Below are 20,414 nucleotides of genomic sequence, written 5' to 3'. Positions count from 1 at the left end.
GCTGGGGACATGGGTTCGAGCCCTAGTCTGCAAAGATCCCACATGCCACGGAGCAAGTAAGCCTGTGCGCCACAACTACTGAGCCCACGCTCTAGAGCCCGTGAGCCACAACTACTGAGCCCTCATGCCACAACTGCTGAAGCCTGCACGCCTACAGCCCGTGCTCCACAAAAAGAGAAGCCACTGCAATGAGAAGCCCACGCACCGCAACGAAGAGTAGCCCCCACTCACCGCAACTAGAGAAAGCCCGCGCGCAGCAATGAAGACTCAATGCGGCCAAAAAAATAAATAAATAAAACAAATAAATTTAAAAAGATACAATAAAATAAGAGCTAGGAAATAAGTGAAAGAATGAATAAGAATAGGGGCTTCCCTGGTGGCGCAGTGGTTAAGAATCCGCCTGCCAATGCAGGGGACACAGGTTCGAGCCCTAGTCCCCACATGCCGCGGAGCAACTAAACCCACGTACCACAACTACTGAGCCTGTGCTCTACAGCCCGCGAGTCACAACTACTGAGCCCGCGTGCCACAACTACTGAAGCACGCGTGCCTAGAGCCCATGCTCCGCAACAAGAGAAGCCACCACAGTGAGAAGCCCACACACCGCAATGAAGAGTAGCCCCCGCTCGCCGCAACTAGAGAAAGCCCTCGCGCAGCAACAAAGACCCAATGCAGCCAAAAATAAATAAATAAATAAATGTATTTAAAAAAAAAAAAGAATGAATAAGATTAAATAGAATGAAAAGAAAGATGTCTGCAAAACTGAAGAAAACCTGAAAAACAAAACACCACAATTAAAGATTCAATAAGATGTCAGAAACAGCAAGAAAAAGAACAGATACAGAGAAAACAGAATGAATGGAGTGGAGAAAGGCTTTCAGAATTAAAAAAAAAAACAAAAACAGATATTAAAGCAATTAGAAGATAATATTAGAACATAAAAATGATCCAATCTAAGGATAATTAGAATAAATATAACAGACTCAAAAAACATAGGACTCAATAAAGGGAACAGAAAAAACATTCACAGATAATATACAGGAAAATTCCCTTAAAACAAGGGACCAGTATCATTCACTCCCCACTGCCAATCCATCAGAAGAAATCCTATCTGTTCTACCTTTTGCATACACCAGAACTGGACCGCTTCTTACCTTCTCCACTTGCTACCACCCTTGTCTAAGCCACAATCATTTCTGACCTGCATTGCTATAATCAAGACTGTAATAGTCTCCTAACTGGCATCCTGAGCCTTCTATTCTGCCACTCTCTGGCTTCTATTTCACATGGCTGCTTTTAAAATTATAAGACATTATGTCCCAATTCCACTGTTCAAAGCCCTCCAGCAGCTCCCCATTTCATTCAAGGTAAAAGCCAGAGCCCTTAGAGTGGCCTAAAAGGTCTTATCTGCTCTAACACCCTGTCCCCATCCTTGCTTTATCTCTCTGACCTCACGTCCTACTACTCTTCCTCTCAGGTACTCCACACCAGCCACACTGGCCTCCTTACTGTCCCTTTTATAACTTAAGATATGTTCTCACCTTAAGGCCCTTAAGGTGTTGCCTCTGCCAGGAATGTTCTTCCCCTAGATATCTACATGGAATACTTCCTCACCTCCTCGAGGTCTTTTCTCAAATGTTCCCTTCTCTGTGGTTATTCATGAGAAACTACTGAACTTAGGGTAAGAACAGAGAGAGTCTGTGGCATTATTGCCTAAAGCTACTCCCATCCCCAGAGGTCAGTGGGAAAGGTAGTTCTACCAAGGTGGCGAAAGCCATGAAAACCAGCAGCTTCACTGACAGAGAGGGCTGACTTGATTTAAAGCAAAGCACAGAAAAACCCCATGCCTATCCGCATTGTCAGTAAGAGTTTGCATTCTTGGTGGCAAATGAAAAAGCAAGACCAAGGGCTCAGCTAGCCTGAGGTTGCTGTCATAGTGCAAGCAATGGACCAGCAGACTAGACAGAAATTAAAAAAGGGAATCTGGAAACGAAACTTAAGGAACCTTGATAAATGCTCTACACATCCGCACTGGAGAGATTGGAAAAGGGTCCACCAGGAGCCTGCATACACAGGCAGAGAAGACACAAAAGGGCCCAGTGGAAAGTAAAAGTTAGGGCAGGCTTTTAAACTGTCTGAACTTTGAAGGAGCCTCCCCAACACACACAAAGATCAGGAGAGAGAGGAAGCCTTACTGGCTCAAGGTGTTTAGCACAATCTTTGACCAATCATTAACTGACCACTAAGCAATGCAGACACAGGTGTCACTCCAGGAAGCCAAACTTAAAAATTAAAATAGAAATTAAAAAAACAAAAACAAAACTGAGCAGATATCAGCAGTCACACACCAAGGAGAAAGATTCTACAGATTGAGTCCAGGCAAGTTACTTAAAAAACAACAATAATAACAAAGCAACAACAACCCTCAAAAGGGAAAAAAATAAGAATCCAAAATTGCTACAACATATTATGTAAAATGTCCACAGTTTCAACAAAAATTTATGAGATGTAAAGATGCAAGAAAGTGTGACCAAAACTGAGAAGGGAAAAAAGACCCCATGTGATTGCAAACATCCCTGTGTAGGCTCAATGCCAGACTTAGCAAACACAGACTTCAAAGTGCTTTAAAAGACTAAAAAAATTATATGACAATGCCTTAAACAAACAGAAAATCTCAACAAAAAGACAGAAATCATAAAAAAGAGCCAAATGGAACTCTAGAGTTGAATACTAGAGCAGAATAAAAAATAAACCTGAAGAAAGAGCAATAGAAATTATCTAATCTGAAGAGAGAGAAAAGAATAAAGAAAAACAGAGCCTTAAAGACCTGTGGAACAAGTGTACCAACATACACGAATTAGGAGTTCCAGAAGAAGTGGAGAGAAAGGATAGAAAGTGACCAAAAACAATACAAACTGATTTTTTAAATTAATCTACACATTAAGAAGCTCAATGAAAAAAAAAAAAAAAAAAAGCTCAATGAACCACAACTACAAAAACACAGAAATCCATACCTAGACATATAGTAAAATTGATGAAAGCCCAAACAGAAAATCTTGGGAGTAGTAAGAAAAAAACAACCCATCATTTACAGGGAAGCAAAGATATGACTAGTGGCTAACTTCTCATCAGAAACAAGGTAGGCTAGAAGGCAGCGAGATGACATATTCAAAATGCTGAAAGGAAATACTGTCAAGCAAGAATTCTGTATCCAGATAGCTAAACTGTCTTTCAAAAATGAAGGTGAAGTCTATTTATCTCTTGTAAAAATAAAATACAGTGTGTGTGTGTGAAAAAAAAAAAATGAAGGTGAAATAAAGACATCCCCAATAACTTAGAGAATCCACTGACACCAGCTGGTAACTTGAACCTACACAAAAAAATGAAGAGCACTGGAAAAAGTAAATATATGGGTAAATATAAAAGAATGCGTTTTAAAAATTTTATTCTCTCATGCAGAGTGAAGAAAGAGAAAAACAAATATCGTATATTAACGCATATATGTGGAATCTGAAAAAAATTGGTATAGACGATCTTAATTACAAAGCAGAAATAGAGACCCAGACATAGAGAACAAACGTATGGATACCAAGGGGCAAGTGGGGGCGGGGGGTTGGATGAATTGGGAAATTGAGACTGACTATTGATAGTATGTATAAAATAGATAAGTAATGAGAACCTACTGTACAGCACAGGGAACTCTACTCAATGCTCTGTGGTGACCTAAATGAGAAGGAAATCCAACAAAGAGGGCATATATATATATATATATATATATATATATATATATATATATATACACACACACACATATACACATGTATAGCTGATTCACTTCGCTGTACAGTGTAAACTAACACAATATTGTAAAGCAATTATACTCCAATAAAAAAAGAATAAAAAATTATTCTCTTAAATTATTTAAAAGACAAGATTGTATAAAGCAGTAATAACAACACTGTATTGTTGGGTTTGTAACAAATATAGATAATATATACGAAATAACTGCACAAAAGAGGGGGAAAGACAAGCTATTTATAGAATTAAACTAGTACTAATCTAAAGTAGACTGTGGGGACTTAACCTGGTGGCACAGTGGTTAAGAATCCGCCTAACAATGCAGGGGACACGGGTTCGATCCCTGGTCCGGGAAGATCCCACATGCCTCAGAGCAACTAAGCCCGCGAGCCACAACTACTGAAGCCCGTGCGCCTAGAGCCCGTGCTCCACAAGAAGAGAAGCCACCGCAATGAGAAGCCTGGGCGCCGCAACAAAGAGTAGCCCCCGCTCGCCGCAACTAGAGAAAGCCCACATGCAGCAAATGAAGATCCAATGCGGCCAAAAAAACCACAAAAAACACCAGTATTGTACTGGCATAAAGACTGACATTTAGATAAATGGAATAGAATACAGAGCCCAGAAATAAACTGTCACATGTATGGTCAAATAATTTTTAACAAAGGCACCAAGACCACTCAGTGGGGAAAGAATAGTCTCTCCAACAAATGATGTTTGGAAAACTGGATATCTACATGCAAAAGAATGAAGCTGGACCCATCACTTACACCATATACAAAAGCCAGCTCAAAATGGATTAAAGACCTAAACATAAGATCTAAAACTCCTAGAAGAAAACACAGAGGAAAAGCTTCATGACGTTGAATTTGGCAATGATTTCTTGAATATGACACCAAAAGCACAGTTAAAAAAGCAAAAATAGACAAACAGGACCATGTGAACATTAAAAACTTCTGTACATCAAAGGAAATAATCAACAGAGTGAAAAAGCAATCTATGGAATGGGAGAAAATATTTGTAAATCATATATCTGATAAGAGGTTAATATCCAGAAGATATAAAGAACCCCTACAACTTAACAACAGAAAAATAAATGACCAACTTAAAAATGGGCAAAGAACTTGAACAGACATTCTCCAAAGGAGATATGCAAATGGCCAAAAAACACATGAAAAGATGCTTAACATCACTCATCATTAGAGAAACACAAATCAAAACCACAATGAGATATCATCTCATACCCATTAGGATGGCTGCTACCAAAACCAACAACAACACAAACACACACACACACACAAAACCCAGAAAATAAGTGTTGCTGAGGATGTGGAGAAATTGGAACTCTTGTGCACTATTGGTGGGAATATAAAATGATGTAGCCACTATAGAAAATAATATGAAGCTTCCTCAAAATTTAAAAATAGAACTACCATAAGATGCAGCAATCCCACCTCTGGGTATATATACAAAAGAAATGAAAGCAGGATGTCGAAGAAATATTTGCACATCCACGTTCACCATAGCACTATTTATCAATATAATAGACAAGAGGTGGAAACGACCCAAATGTCCATTGATGGATGACTGGATAAACAAAATGTGGCATATACATACAATGGAATATTATTTGGCCTTTAAAAAGAAGGAAATCTTGATACATGCCACGATGTAAATGAACCCTGAGGACATTATGCTAAATGAAGTTTCAGTCATAAAAAAGAAAAATATTGTAAGATTCCACTTACATGAGGTATCTAAAGTAGTGAAATTCACAGAAACAGAAAGTAGAATGGTGGATGCCAGAGGCTGTAGGGAGAGGGAAGTGGGATATTGTGATTTCATAGGTACAGGCATACCTTGGAGATACTCCAGGTTCAGTTCCAGACCACCGCAATAAAGTGAACATCGCAATAAAGCAAGTCACAGAAATATTTTTGGTTTCCCAGTGCATATAAAAGTTATGTTTACACTATACTGTAGTCTATTAAGTGTGCAATAGCATTATGTCTAAAAAAAGTACATACCTTAATTTAAAAAGACTTTATTGCTAAAAGAATGTTAACCATCATCTGATAATGCAAGATTGCCACAAACCTTCAATTTGCAAAAAAAAAAAAAAAAAAAAAAAAGCAATTATCTGCGAAGTGTAATAAAGTAGAACACAATAAAACAGAGTATGCCTATAATTTCAGTACTGTTGTGTCTCAGGGAATAGGGAGGCCTGAAGAGAGGGAGAGACAGGGGAATGGCCAGTTGGTGGAGCAATCAGAACACACACAACATTTATCCATTAAATTTGCCTCCCATATGGGCGTGGTTTGTGGCGCTCCAAAACAATTACAGTCATAACATCAAAAATCACTGATCATCGGGGGGCTTCCCTGGTGGCGCAGTGGTTGAGAATCTGCCTGCCAATGCAGGGGACACGGGTTCGAGCCCTGGTCTGGGAAGATCCCACATGCCACGGAGCAACTAAGCCCGTGTGCCACAACTACTGAGCCTGCGCGTCTGGAGCCTGTGCTCCGCAACAAGAGAGGCCGTGATAGTGAGAGGCCCGCGCACCGCGATGAAGAGTGGCCCCCGCTTGCCGCAACTAGAGCAAGCCCTCGCACAGAAACAAAGACCCAACACAGCCAAAAATAAATAAATTAATTAATTAAAAAAAAAAAAAAAAAATCACTGATCACAGATCACCATAACAAATACAGTAGGGTGAGCGCCCTCGCCAGACTGGTTAAAGGCGCACCGGTCGTGCGCGCCGCTGGAGGGGCGCCATGAGACCTGAGATGGCGGCCGGAGCCCGGGAGGCGCGGCGACTCGTCTGTCACTGCCCTGGGGACGGTCCCCAGGGACCACCGCCACCTCGAGGGCCCAAGAGCCAAACATCATGGAGACCAACACCATGGATACTGAGCCCACCAGAACTGGAAGCGAGACTTAAAATGCATGAACTGGGGTACTGTGTCCGACTCATCTTTCCATCTTGGGATATGTCACAGTGCTTGGGACATCATGACAACAGTAAGAGGAAGGGGAGCTTATCAAATACTGTTAAGCTTGAGCCTGGAGGAGACCAACAAACCTTTGGATCGAAGGGGGGCCTTTGGGTTTCAGCATCCTGTAAGACTTTATTTACCTCTTTCTAAGCGTCAAGAGTATCTGCAGGGCTTCCCTGGTGGCGCAGTGGTTGAGAATCCGCCTGCCAATGCAGGGGACACGGGTTAGACCCTGGTCTGGGAAGATCCCACATGCCGCGGAGCAACTAGGCCCATGAGCCACAATTGCTGAGCCTGCGCATCTGGAGCCTGTGCTCCGCAACAAGAGAGGCCGCGATAGTGAGAGGCCCGCGCACCGCGATGAAGAGTGGCCCCCACTTGCCGCAACTAGAGAAAGCCCTCGCACAGAAACGAAGACCCAACACAGCCATAAATAAATAAACAAATAAAGAAAAAATAAAAAAAAAATAAAGAAAGCCAGAGCAAACGGGAGTGTTATTGTAACTTAAAAAAAAAAAAAAAAAGAGTATCTGCAGAGCTTCAGGGAGAAGGTGCTGGCCAGTTTCCCTGCGCAAGCCACCATTCACCTCTACAGTGATGAGTCACATTCAGATGAGGAGCAGGAAGAAGAAACCCAGCCCTCTGACCTTCAGTGCCAGGAGGCGGAAGACAGCCTAGGAGGAAAGGGCAGAGACTGGCTGACAAACCCAGGACGGCAACCCGGAGGGCACGGTGGCCTTGGTGGTAAGGGTCTGCTCCCCAACCCTGAATCTCCGGAGGATGCTGGGTGCCCTTCATCCCAATAAGTCTGTCTCTCCTACACCAGACCCACCTCACATGTGCCCTGCGGGACAGCCCTTGGGGACAGCCTCGCCAGGACACTTTGCCTTTCAACTGGGTATACAAGGACTTGACTTTGTCTGGCCAGCACCCCACTCTGGCAAAGACTCAGCTTTTACTCATCCTTCTACTAGTGATTCTTTGTGCCTCATTTATACCTTTGAGAAAGGATTCTAGGACCAAGAGGTTTGTGTCCACATGGGTTATCAGGTGGGGCCAACTTTCAAAGCACGTTCAGCAATGTCACTGTGCCGATCAAATGACAAATTAGTCCATATCGATTAATAACTCACCCACGCCTCTCACTTAACCTGAGACCCTTTATTTGGCTATTTCCATTTTTGTAAAAATGATTCAGATATTGTCCAAGGTTGATGTGGTTGCTTAGTGGCATTCTTAAAAAAAAATTTATTTATGAAAAACACATGAACACACTGAATAATTTCCATAAAAGTAACAAAAATAAAAAGACAAGGATTTGGGTGGGGGGACCATTCTGGATAAAAACATATATGATTCTTGTCTAAGGGCTGTGTGTATGAATAGAGAGACAAGCTTTAACTCTTAGTTGGGGACTGCTTTGGGCTTATTACTTGAATAGAATAACACTGTTTTCAATCAAGGTACCTAATGTAATATTATTTTCAGCTTTTTATATTTTGATGACCAAATGAGTGTATTTGTCAAGGTTTTTTACTTTACTATTTTACATTTGGTTGTCTTCCCAGTTTCTACTTGAAATAAATATTTTGAGAGACAAAAAAACCAAATACAGTAAAAATGAAAATGTTTGAAATATTGGGAGAATTCTCACAATGTGACACAGAGACACAAAGTGAGCAATGCTGCTGGAAAAATGGCACTGAGAGATTTGCTTAATGCAGGGTTGCCACGAACCTTCAATTTGTAAAAAATGCAATATCTGCAAAGTGCAATAAAGCAAAGTGCAATAAAATGAAGGGATGCCTGCAGAAAGTTTCCATTTTACAAGACAAAAAATTTCTAGAGATCTGCTCAACAACTATGTAAATATACTTAACACTACTGACCTGTACATTTAAAAATGGCTAAGACGGTAAATTTTATATTACGTATTTTAATTTTTTTCTTAATTTTCAGGAATATACTGATTTGGGAAAAAAAAGAAAAAGAGAAGAAAAATGTTAAACGTGGATGGATTAGCATAAATCCATCACTACTCATGGAAATCCAAGCCAAAGCACATACTCCACTGAGGTTGAATATATAGCCTTAGTGTAGATGCAGTATAGCGAGTGGATAAGTGAGGGCTTAAAAGCCAGACTGCCTGGGTTCCCATCCCAGCTCCACCATCTCCTAGCTAAATGACTACTAGCAAGCTACTTACCTTCTCTGTGTCTCCATTTCTTTAGCTGTAAGATGCAAATAATGCTAGCATCTTCCTCACAGGACTGTTACATGGTTTAAATGAGTTCATACAGATGTAGCACTTAAAAGAATGCCTGACACTTATTGACAACCAGTCAATAAACATTGGCTGATATTAACTGCAATGAAAGATGTGTCTCCTAAAACTAAAAGGTTTTAAGAATCATAGATTATACAAGTTACTTAACAAAAACTAATGGGAACTTTACCAAGACTATGGGTTACTAGCAGTAGGTCATAATTTCAGGTATTGTTAGAGCTTTAGAATGGCAACTCCATCAAATTTAGATGATGTACAATTAGGAAATCAGAATGATCCAAAGTACTCTAAAGAAATAGCGGGTATAATTTTCAAGTCTTGGGGTATATAACTTTTCACACTGGCATGCATTATAAGGACCTGACAACACTAGCAAATAAAAGGTAAATTGGGCTGTACACAAAGGTACTTATAGTTATTTTAAATTGAAAACACAGATTGTTACAAAATGTACCTATGAATAGAACCAGGGAAAAAGGAAGGATGGGTGAGGAAGGAAGGAAACATAAGAAAACTAAATGCTCATCTTCCATAATAGGATTGCCCCTAAAAAGATTAAAAAGTCAGTACAGCCATGCTATGAAGAAATATGGAGTTTAATACCAGAATAAATGCTTGTAATTACCCATGGACAGCTAGACTAGGGAATCATGGGGGAGAGGGCAGACAAAGCAGAAGACTTTTTAAAAAAAATTATTATAAGCTTTGTGACACTATTTGACTTTTTTTAAAAATAAATTTATTTATTTTATTTATTTTTATTTTTGGCTGTGTTGGGTCTTTGTTGCTGCGCGCTGGCTTTCTCTAGTTGCAGTGAGCAGGGGCTACTCTTCGTTGCGGTGGCTTCTCTTTTTTTTTTTTTTTTTTTTTTTAATATATTTTTCTTAACCATACTTGCTTATTTATTCATTTTTTATTTTATGGCTGTGTTGGGTCTTCGTTTCTGTTCGAGGGCTTTCTCTAGTTGTGGCAAGCGGGGGCCACTCTTCATCGCGGTGCGCAGGCCTCTTCACTATCGCGGCATCTCCTGTTGCGGAGCACAGACTCCAGACGCGCAGGCTCAGTAATTGTGGCTCACGGGCGCAGTTGCTCCGTGGCATGTGGGATCTTCCCAGACCAGGGCTTGAACCCGTGTCCCCTGCATTAGCAGGCAGATTCTCAACCACTGTGCCACCAGGGAAGCCCCGCGGTGGCTTCTCTTGATGTGGAGCACGGGCTCTAGGCGTGCGGGCCTCCGTAGTTGCAGCACTTGGGCTCAGTAGTTGTGACTCGCAAGCTCTAGAGCGCAGGCTCAGTAGTTGTGGCGCACAGGCTTAGTTGCTCCGTGGCATGTAGGATCTTCCCGGACCAGGGCTCCAACCCTTGTCCCCTGCATTGACAGGCGGATGCTTAACCACTGCGCCACGAGGGAAGCTCACTAATTGACTTCATATACCATGTACAGTCCAGTCCTCCATATCTGCAGTTTCTGCATTCTCGGATTCAACCAACCGAAATCAAAAATATTCAAGGGAAAAAAAATCCAAAAAGTTCCAAAAAGAAAAACTTGATTTTGCTACACGCCAGCAGCTATTTACATAACATTCACATTGTATTGGGTATTATAAGTAATGTAGAGATGATTTAAAATATACAGGAGGAAATGTTTAGGTTATATGCAAATACTATGCCATTTTATATAAAGGGACTTGAGCATCTGCAGATCTTAGTATCTGTGGGGGGTCTTGGAACCAGTCCTCAGCAGATACTGAGGGAGGACTATATGTTTATACTTAGATTAAAAAATACTTAGCTTATTTTATGCACTTTGAAACTACTAAAACACTGTTTTTTACCCTGACAAATGTCCAAAATGATTACACACACTGGTAGTAAGACTATGGAGAAAACAGGCTACCTCACATCTAAGTGAGAATGTAAATTTGTACAATACCTATGAAAAACAACTAGACAGTAGTTATCAAGATTTTAAATACAGGCACTTCCCTGGTGGCGCAGTGGTTGAGAATCTGCCTGCCAATGCAGGGGACACGGATTTGATTCCTGGTCTGAGAAGATCCCACATGCCGCGAAGCAACTAAGCCTGTGCGCCACAACTGCTGAGCCTGCACTCTAGAGCCCACGAGCCACAACTACTGAGCCCAAGTAGCCACAACTACTGAAGCCCATGCTCCACAACAAGAGAAGCCACCACAATGAGAAGCCCACGCACCACAACGAAGCGTAGACCCCGCTCGCTGCAACTAGAGAAAGCCCGGGCGTAGCAGCGAAGAACCAACACAGCCAAAAATAAATAAATAAATAAATTTATACCAAAAAAAAAAAATTTTAAATACATATACTATTTGACCCAGCAAAATAATTTCTAGGAATTTACCCTACAAGCATATCTGCAAATGTGTGGAAAGGTATGTTCAAGGTTATCAAATGAAACAATATTTATTAGAGCAAAAGATTGGAAACAACCTAACTGTCCATCAATGGAACACTAGTTTAATGAATTATGAATAATTTATTCATACAATGAGATACTATGCAAATGTTTCTGAGGAAAGAGAACGTTCTTTTACGTATTGATATGATATATTGTTAAATGAATATGATGGGGAGAATATATTTATACTATCATATATACATAAATATTGTATATCTGGAAGGATAAACAAGAAACTAGCAACAGTGATGATCTGTTGAGGAATGGAAACTGAAAAAATAGGAAACTAGAGTAAGAAAGACTTTTCAATCGGCCTTTTTCTATTTTGGCATTGGAACCATACAAGCATCTTATCTATTCAAAAAAATTGTAATACTTTTTTTTAAAAAGATCCCTTCCTAGTAAATTAAACCAAAGCTGAAAACCCTCAGTTGAACCTAAATAATATTTGTTTCAACTTAGAAATCCAATCAACGGGTTCAAGAAATGTGTCAGTAAGAACCTACAAACACTAACTTCTAGACCTGCAGAATAATAACCAAAAACAAGAAAATGGGGAGTTCCAAATAAAAATATTTTTCCTGACTTTTAAAGGTTTTGGTTATGAGAAAGTAACCAAGAGTTCTTATTCCACAATATCATCAGTTTGCCAATAATTATTCTCATTAGCTTTATAAAGGAATATGAAAAAGGAGAAGAAAAAAAAAGAAAAAGGAGAGAGACCCAAAGTAATGCAATGATATATTCTAAAAAATAATTAGGAGCAAAGGAGATGATTTCCTTAGGTCAAAAAGGTGAATGTGAGACATTTCCATAAGTCTGTTTTCTCAACAAAGTCTTTATTCGTTGGCACTAACTTTCCAATCCATATGTCATTCTAACCCCAAAACTCCCATAATTATAAGGTCTGATCACCACAAATTTTATTTTAGAAAATGGAATTTTCATTTAGAAAAACCAATAAATTCCTTTTTTTAAATACAAACCTTGAATTGGAACAACACAGAATTGGAAATTGGAACAAAATAGAATTTCTGGAAATTTAAAATACATTCTAAGTGGAAAATCAGAAACCATGTGATAGCACAACTCCTCTTACTACTATTAAAAGACACAGGACCCTCCAAATTGCTTAACATTAGTCATCAGTGGCAGCTGTAAGTGTGGGAGTAGAGGGGGCTCAAAAGGAGCAGAGCAGGAATACATACAAGTTTGTCTTTTCCTATTTCACTGCTAGCTGCCTGGTGAATTGTCTGTACCCTCCTTCTCATGCAGGTGGCTGTAACCCAAGCCCAATCAAGCCAAATTATCCTCAGCTGTATAAATCCTTCAATAATGGTTTTAAACAATACTGATCATTTAATCCTCACCCCCTCCACACACATATAAACTCCATTCCTCCCATCTCTCCAAAGCACAGATGCACAAACAGCACAAGGGAATGGAGGCAGCTATTAGGCAAAAACAAAATAAGGCAATTAAGAGCTATATTCACTGATTCTAATCCATAAAGGGAAATTTCATGCATATAGAAAAAGTGATTTCTAATACACTTTCTAAATTAAAAAAAATTATTAACTGATCAATTAATAAGTATTTAAGATAAATTACTATGTGCCAATACTTGACACATACTAAAACATGGATAAACCTTGAGGACATTATGCTTAGTGAAATAAGCCAGTCACAAAAAAGACAAATACTATATGATTCTACTTATATGAGGTACTTAGAGTAGTCAAATTCATAGAGACAAAGTTGCCAGGTGCTGTGGGGTAGGAGAATGAGGAATTATTGTTTAATGGTACAGAGTTTCAACTTGGGGAGATGAAAAATTTCTGGAGATGAACGGTAGTGATAGTTGTACAACAATGTGAATGTACTTAACATCACTGAACTGTACACTTTAAAATGGTTAAAATGGTCAATTTTATGTTATGTGTATTTTACCATGATTTTTTAAAATTTTAATGCAATAAGAAAAAAAATTATGAAAGAAAAAAACTGATTGCTTGACCCAGCAAGAAACTCCTAAAAGAAGGGGGAAAAAAAAAAAGCACAAAAGCACAAATATCAATATTATCAATATCAGGAATTTTTTTTAAAAAGTATAGATCTCACAGACATTAAAATACAAGACAAAAATAGAGACAACCTTATGTCAATACATTTGAAAACGTAGGTAACAAATTTCTTAAAAAACACAGTTACCAAACACAGGCAAAAAACAGAAAATGTAAATAGTAACTATCTCTAAAAGTAACTGAGGTTATAATTTTAAATTCTCTCATAAGGAAAAGGCTCTCATCTCTGATCTATTGATGATAGGAGTATAAATTGGTACAACTTCTTTGGAATATAGGCATTATTTTGTAAACTAGAACATTTATCAATCCTATGACCCAGAGATTACATTCCTAAGTACCAAGAGAAATTCTTGCTCATGGCACACCAGAAAACATGTAGAATTAGTAACAGTAAGAAATGGAAACAACCCAAATGTCATCAACAGGAAATGAATAAACTGTGATGAATCCACTAAATGAAGTATTATATGGCAGAGAAAAATGAGTCAACTATTACAACTGTACACGACAATATAGATAAATCTTAGCAATATAATGTAAAGCATTAAAAAAAGAAAGAAAAGAAAATCAATTCCCAGATTGCATACACATCATATTCTTTTAAAAAAAAAACCTAAATACAACTAACACTAGACATATATTATTTAGACACACATATACACCTGATAAAACCATACGACCCAGCAATCCCACTACTGGGCATATACCCTGAGAAAACCATAATTCAAAAAGAGTCATGTACCAAAATGTTCATTGCAGCTCTATTTACAATAGCCAGGACATGGAAGCAACCTAAATGTCCATCATTGGATGAATGGATAAAGAAGATGTGGCACATATATACAATGGAATATTACTCAGCCATAAAAAGAAACGAAATTGGGTCATTTGTAGAAATGTGGATGGATCTAGAGACTGTCATACAGAGTGAAGTAAGTCAGAAAGAGAAAAACAAATACAGTATGCTAACACATGTATATGGAATCTAAGGGAAAAAAAAAAAAAGGTCATGAAGAACCTAGTGGCAAGATGGGAATAAAGACACAGATCTACTAGAGAATGGACTTGAGGATATGGGGAGGGGGAAGGGTAAGATGTGACAAAGTGAGAGAGTGGCATGGACATATATACACTACCAAACGTAAAATAGATAGCTAGTGGGAAGCAACCGCGTAGCACAGGGAGATCAGCTCTGTGCTTTGTGACCACCTAGAGGGGTGGGATAGGGAGAGTGGGAGGGAGGGAGATGCAAGAGGGAAGAGATATGGGAACATATGTATATGTATAACTGATTCACTTTGTTGTAGCAATTATACTCCAATAAAGATGTTAAAAAAAAAAACAAAACTATTTTTTGAAAAGGCAATGGAAAGAGTAAAAAAAAAAAAAAAATAGAATAGTATTTACCTTGAAAGGCGAGAGGAGAACACGTAAGACTGTCAATATTCAATATTAAACTTCTCAGGTTAAATGGTGGGTTCATGAATATTCTATATGATATTTTTTAAAACCAAATACACGACATAAACAAAATGATAAAAATAAATACATAGTAAAGTTTTTTTTTAAAGGGCCATCGAGGGATGTGGAATAACTGATTCTCACACACTGCTAGTGGGAGTGTAAAAATCTATTTAGTAAAATCTACTAAGGCTGAACATAAGCATATCCTACAACCAGATGTCCTACTCCTAAGTATATGCTCAACAAAATGCATGTATATGTGCACCAGAGACATGTACGAGAATGTTTATAGCAGCACTATTTTTAAGAGTCCAAAACTAGAAACAAACCTAGACATCTATCAATGACAGAATGGATAAATAAATTGTGGTATATTTACAGAACAGAATACTATATACCGCAATACAGAAAAAGAACGAGCTACTGACATAACATGGATCAATTTCAAAACCAATGCTAATGGACATATATACACTACCAAATGTAAAATAGATAGCTAGTAAGAAGCAGCCGCATAGCACAGGGAGATCAGCTCGGTGCTTTGTGTCCACCTAGAGGGGTGGGATAGGGAGGGTGGGAGGGAGACGCAAGATGGGGGAGATATGGGGATATATGTATATGTATAGCTGATTCACTTTGTTATAAAGCAGAAACTAACACACCATTGTAAAGCAATTATACTCCAATAAAGATGTTAAAAAAAAACAGGGCTTCCCTGGTGGCGCAGTGGTTGAGAATCTGCCTGCCAATGCAGGGGACACGGGTTCGTGCCCTGGTCTGGGAAGATCCCACATGCCGCGGAGCAACTAGGCCCGTGAGCCACAACTACTGAGCCTGCGCGTCTGGAGCCTGTGCTCCGCAACAAGAGAGGCCGCGATAGTGAGAGGCCCGCGCACCGCGATGAAGAGTGGCCCCCACTTGCCACAACTAGAGAGAGCCCTCGCACAGAAACGAAGACCCAACACAGCCATAAATAAATAAATAAATAAATAAAATTTAAAAAAAAAAATAATAATAATTAAAAAAAAAAAACACAAACCAATGCTAAGAGAAAAATATCAGATGCAAAAGAGTGTATGTTGTATGATTCCATTTATATGAAGTTCATACATAAGCCAAACTAATCGATAGTGGTAGCGGTCACAATAGTAATGGGAAAGAAACTGGGTCAGGGTACAGGAAGGCTTCTGGGATCCTGGTACTATTCTATTATCATGATCTGAGTATTTATTATACAGGTCTGTTCACTGTGAAAAAATTCATCAAGTTGTACCCTTAAGCATTTTGCATTTTACTTTATGTATATTACATAAAACTTTAACAAAAAGGAAAATAAACTAAAGACATCCTTTTGCCTCTTAACGGCGCAATTTAACTGATACTCTTCATTCCCTCTGCCAGGCACTGACCAATATCCCTGGCTGAACACTGGCAGCTAACAGGTAACACTGACATTGGGGCATTTCTGCTCCCCCTATACTATACTGAGTCTGATGTATTTGTTCTCAAACCTACTTAATTCCAGTTGTGTCCATAATTACAATTACATGATTGTAATGAAATACTAAATACATTAATGAACTACGAATGTAAGAAAAGTTGCTATTTCTTTGAAAACTAAGTTGAAGGCTCTGGAAGACTGAGTATAAATCATTTGAAAAACCGTCCTCAACTTAAGTGTGGGTGAGACACATAAATAACCTTGGGGAAAAATTAGAAATCTAGGAGGAGTCTATACTCATTGCTTCAAGTCTTTAAGAGTTCTCACTCCACTTAGAAAAACTGTAATTGGAAGTTGTAAGCAATGCATCACGGGGTGCAATTAATGCCAAATAGATGAAGAACTCTCATCAGCAGACTCATAATATATCAAAAGGCTGGTGAACAAATGTACATTTATTTGTTTTAGGCAAAAATAAAATGCTTATGATATGTATGTATCATTTTTATATCTTGCTTTAACCAACTTTTTCAGTTAATAGTAAACTGTATAAGATTGGATGGTATTGAATAAGAAGACTTCTACTATAATCCAAGAAAGCTTGCTTTAATTACTTTTGGCAAACTAATACTATCTACTAGATAGATAAAGCTAAAATTTTAACTGTAGGGAATTCCCTGGAGGTCCAGTGGTTAGGACTCTGCACTTTTACTGCAGGGGGTATGGGTTCCATACCTAGTTGGGGAACTAAGATGCCACCAGACGCATGGCCAAAAAAAAAAAAAAAAAATTAACTGTAAACAAGTCTACTTATTAAAACGGCAAAAGAGAAATCAAATTCACCAAAGCTGAGATGCTATATTTAAAAGAATATGCCAGGACTTCCCTGGTGGTCCAGTGGTAAAGAATCCACCTTCCAATGCAGGGGACGGGGGTTCGATCCCTGGTCCAGGAACTAAGATCCCACATGCCATGTGCCGCAAACTACAGAGCCCACGTGCTCTGGAGCCCATGCACCGCAACTAGAGAGAGAAAACCCACACGCCACAACTAGAGAGAAGCCCGCGTGCCACAACAAAAGATCCCTCATGCCACAACTAAGACCCAACACAAACAAAAATAAATTAAATAAATAAATAAATAAATAAAATAAAAGAATATGCCTCTGGTGCCATATTAGCTAGTATTGTTAACAAAATGGCAGCACAGTTACCCTATCTCAGCATAGTCTGGTGAATATAATAAAGGTCTTAGAAGAAGACAGTTGTTGAAAGAACTACCTGGGGCTCAAGGACCAAGGTCTGAGTACCACTGAACTGGAAAAACAACGGTCTGAGTGCTCTTGATAGAAAAAAACAGAAAAGATGCTTTTGCTAATAAATTTGTCTTGAGAGTTAAACTTTCTCTAAAACACAGTATGTAAAATTTCTTTCTGGAATCTGATACAAACCATGGGTTTTTAAAAAAAAAAATTCTTGTTATACATTAGCATCCAGTTAGACTGAATTCCGGCATAATGGTTTCTTACCAGATTTCTTTAAAAGCATTGATCGAAAGCATTAGAGAGTCCTCAGTGAGAGCACTCTAAAGCTTCTCATTTCATTCATTATTCAACTAATATTCATTGAATGCCTACTACATTCTAAGCCTTGTGTGAGTCTGATTGGGAGGGTGCTGTTTCAGATTCAGGGGAAAATTATGGTATATCAGAATGCAGGGGTTTAATGAGAGCAGGTGGTGGAAAAGTGGCAGCCAAACCCCTTACCTATTCAACTGAGCAGTCTGACAATAAAGGAATGAACGAAATAGAGTATTAGCCAGAGTTCTAGCAAGGCCAAGCAAAAGGGGTTTTCCCCTCAAGGGTTTACCCCTTAAAAAGGAATGCTTTTTGAAAGAGGAGAAGGAAGGAACCCTCCTCCACTGTTGGTGGGAATGTAAATTGGTACAACCATCATGGAGAACAGTACGGAGGTTCCTTTAAAAACTAAAAATTGAGCTACCATATCATCCTGCAATCCCACTCCTGGGCATATACCCGGAGAAAACCGTAATTCGAAAACATACATGCACCCCAATGTTCACTGCAGCACTATTTACAATAGCCAGGACGAGGAAGCAACCTAAATGTCCATCGACAGAGGAATGGATAAAGAAGATGTGGTACATATACACAATAGAATATTACTCAGCCATAAAAAAGAATGAAATAATGTCATTTGCAGCAACATGGATGGACCTAGAGATTGTCATACTGAGTGAAGTAAGCCAGACAGAGAAAAACAAATATCATATGATATCACTTATACCTATATGTGGAATCTAAAAAAAAGGTACAAATGAACTTATTTACAAAACAGAAATAGAGTCACAGATGCAGAAAACAAACTTATGGTTACCAGGGGGGAAGTGGGGGGAGATTGGGATTGACATATACACACTACTATATATAATACAGATAACTAATAAGGACCTACTGTATAGCACAGGGAACTCTTCTCAGTACTCTGTAATGACCTTTATGGGAAAAGAATTTTAAAAAGAGTGGATGTATGTATATGTTAAAAAAAAAAAAAAAAAAAAAAAGAGAAGGAAAAATCAAACATATTAATACTACAAAGAAGGGCTTCCTTGGTGGCTCAGTGGTTAAGAATCTGCCTGCCAATGCAGGGGACAAGGGTTCGAGCCCTGGTCCGGGAAGATCCCACATGCCGCGGAGCAACTAAGCCCGTGTGCCACAACTGCTGAGCCTGTGCTCTAGAGCCCGTGAGCCACAACTACTGAGCCCGTGTGCCACAACTACTGAAGCCCACATGCCTAGAGCCCGTGCTCCACAATAAGAGAAGCCACCGCAATGAGAAGCCCATGCACCACAACAAAGAGTAGCCCTCGCTCACTGCAACTAGAGAAAGCCCACGCGCAGCAACAGAGACCCAACGCAGCCAAAATAAATAAATAAAATTTAAAAAAATAAAAAATACTACAAAGGAGAGTAATACTTACAGAAATAGAAAATAACCTAAAGGAGAGGTAATATCAAAGATAAAATTAACCTTACATTCAGATCCAATTAATCTTCCTTTGATGTCTAATATGTGCTAGGAAATGTACTAAGCAATTTCATACACATTATCTTATTTAATCCTCACAACAACCTTGTGAGGTAAAAGAAACATACTTCTGAAACAAAAAACACAGGAAGATACACATCTCTGTATAGAGACAGAAGAGGGGAAGACGAGGGAGGTCATACCAAATGACTCCAATTGTTTCAGTAATAGAAACAAGAGGAGAGAAAGCAGGGAAGCTTGAAGGCCTGAGAAGAAGAGATAAGAAAACTAATGCTTACTGCCTACTATGTGCTATTACATCATTTATATACAAATTTCATGTAATCCTGTTTAGTATTTATGACTCATTTAATTGAAGAACTTGAGACTGTGAGAATTCCCCAAGATCTAACAGCCGGTAAGTGGTAGGGTGGGGATTCAAACCCAGGTCTATAAGACTACAAACTCTATCTCTTTCTCTATACCACACTGCTGCTTCAAAATCAGGAAAGTGCAAGAGAATAAATATGAGAGGAATAAAAAGGTCATGAAGCAGCAAAAGTCCAGTTAGAAGCAGACAGCATGAATTTGGAGTAGATAATGCCAACTTTGTCCCCTCTCCCCCTGGGTTCAACTGCCCAGGTAAAAAGTATTTAACATTGGGAAGTTGCTAAAGGTGTAATAATATACACTGTTAAGAATTAAAATTGGGCAGGAGACTCCCACTTTCCTTCAAATTATTACTATTCTTCTTTACTAACTGAATATCTACAAAATATTATGCACTTGGTAGTCTCATCGAACTTGCTACCTAACCATTCGAAGCTACAGTTTAAGTATCTGCCAACGGTCCAAAATTC

General features: G+C 38.9%; 1 protein-coding gene and 1 pseudogene across 1 annotated transcript in view; one reads left to right on the top strand and one right to left on the bottom strand.

Annotated features, from left to right (window-relative positions):
- The window catches only part of SPATS2 (spermatogenesis associated serine rich 2), a 141,421-nt gene that overhangs the window by 78,359 nt on the left and 42,648 nt on the right, over positions 1-20,414 (bottom strand). The gene's annotated exons all lie outside the window — the stretch shown is intronic.
- LOC132372518 (protein ripply3-like) lies at positions 6,573-7,600 on the top strand (annotated as a pseudogene).

Source organism: Balaenoptera ricei, chromosome 10, assembly GCF_028023285.1.
Source record: "Balaenoptera ricei isolate mBalRic1 chromosome 10, mBalRic1.hap2, whole genome shotgun sequence".
Classification (NCBI taxonomy): domain Eukaryota; kingdom Metazoa; phylum Chordata; class Mammalia; order Artiodactyla; family Balaenopteridae; genus Balaenoptera; species Balaenoptera ricei.
This window is presented reverse-complemented; position numbering and strand designations above follow the sequence as displayed.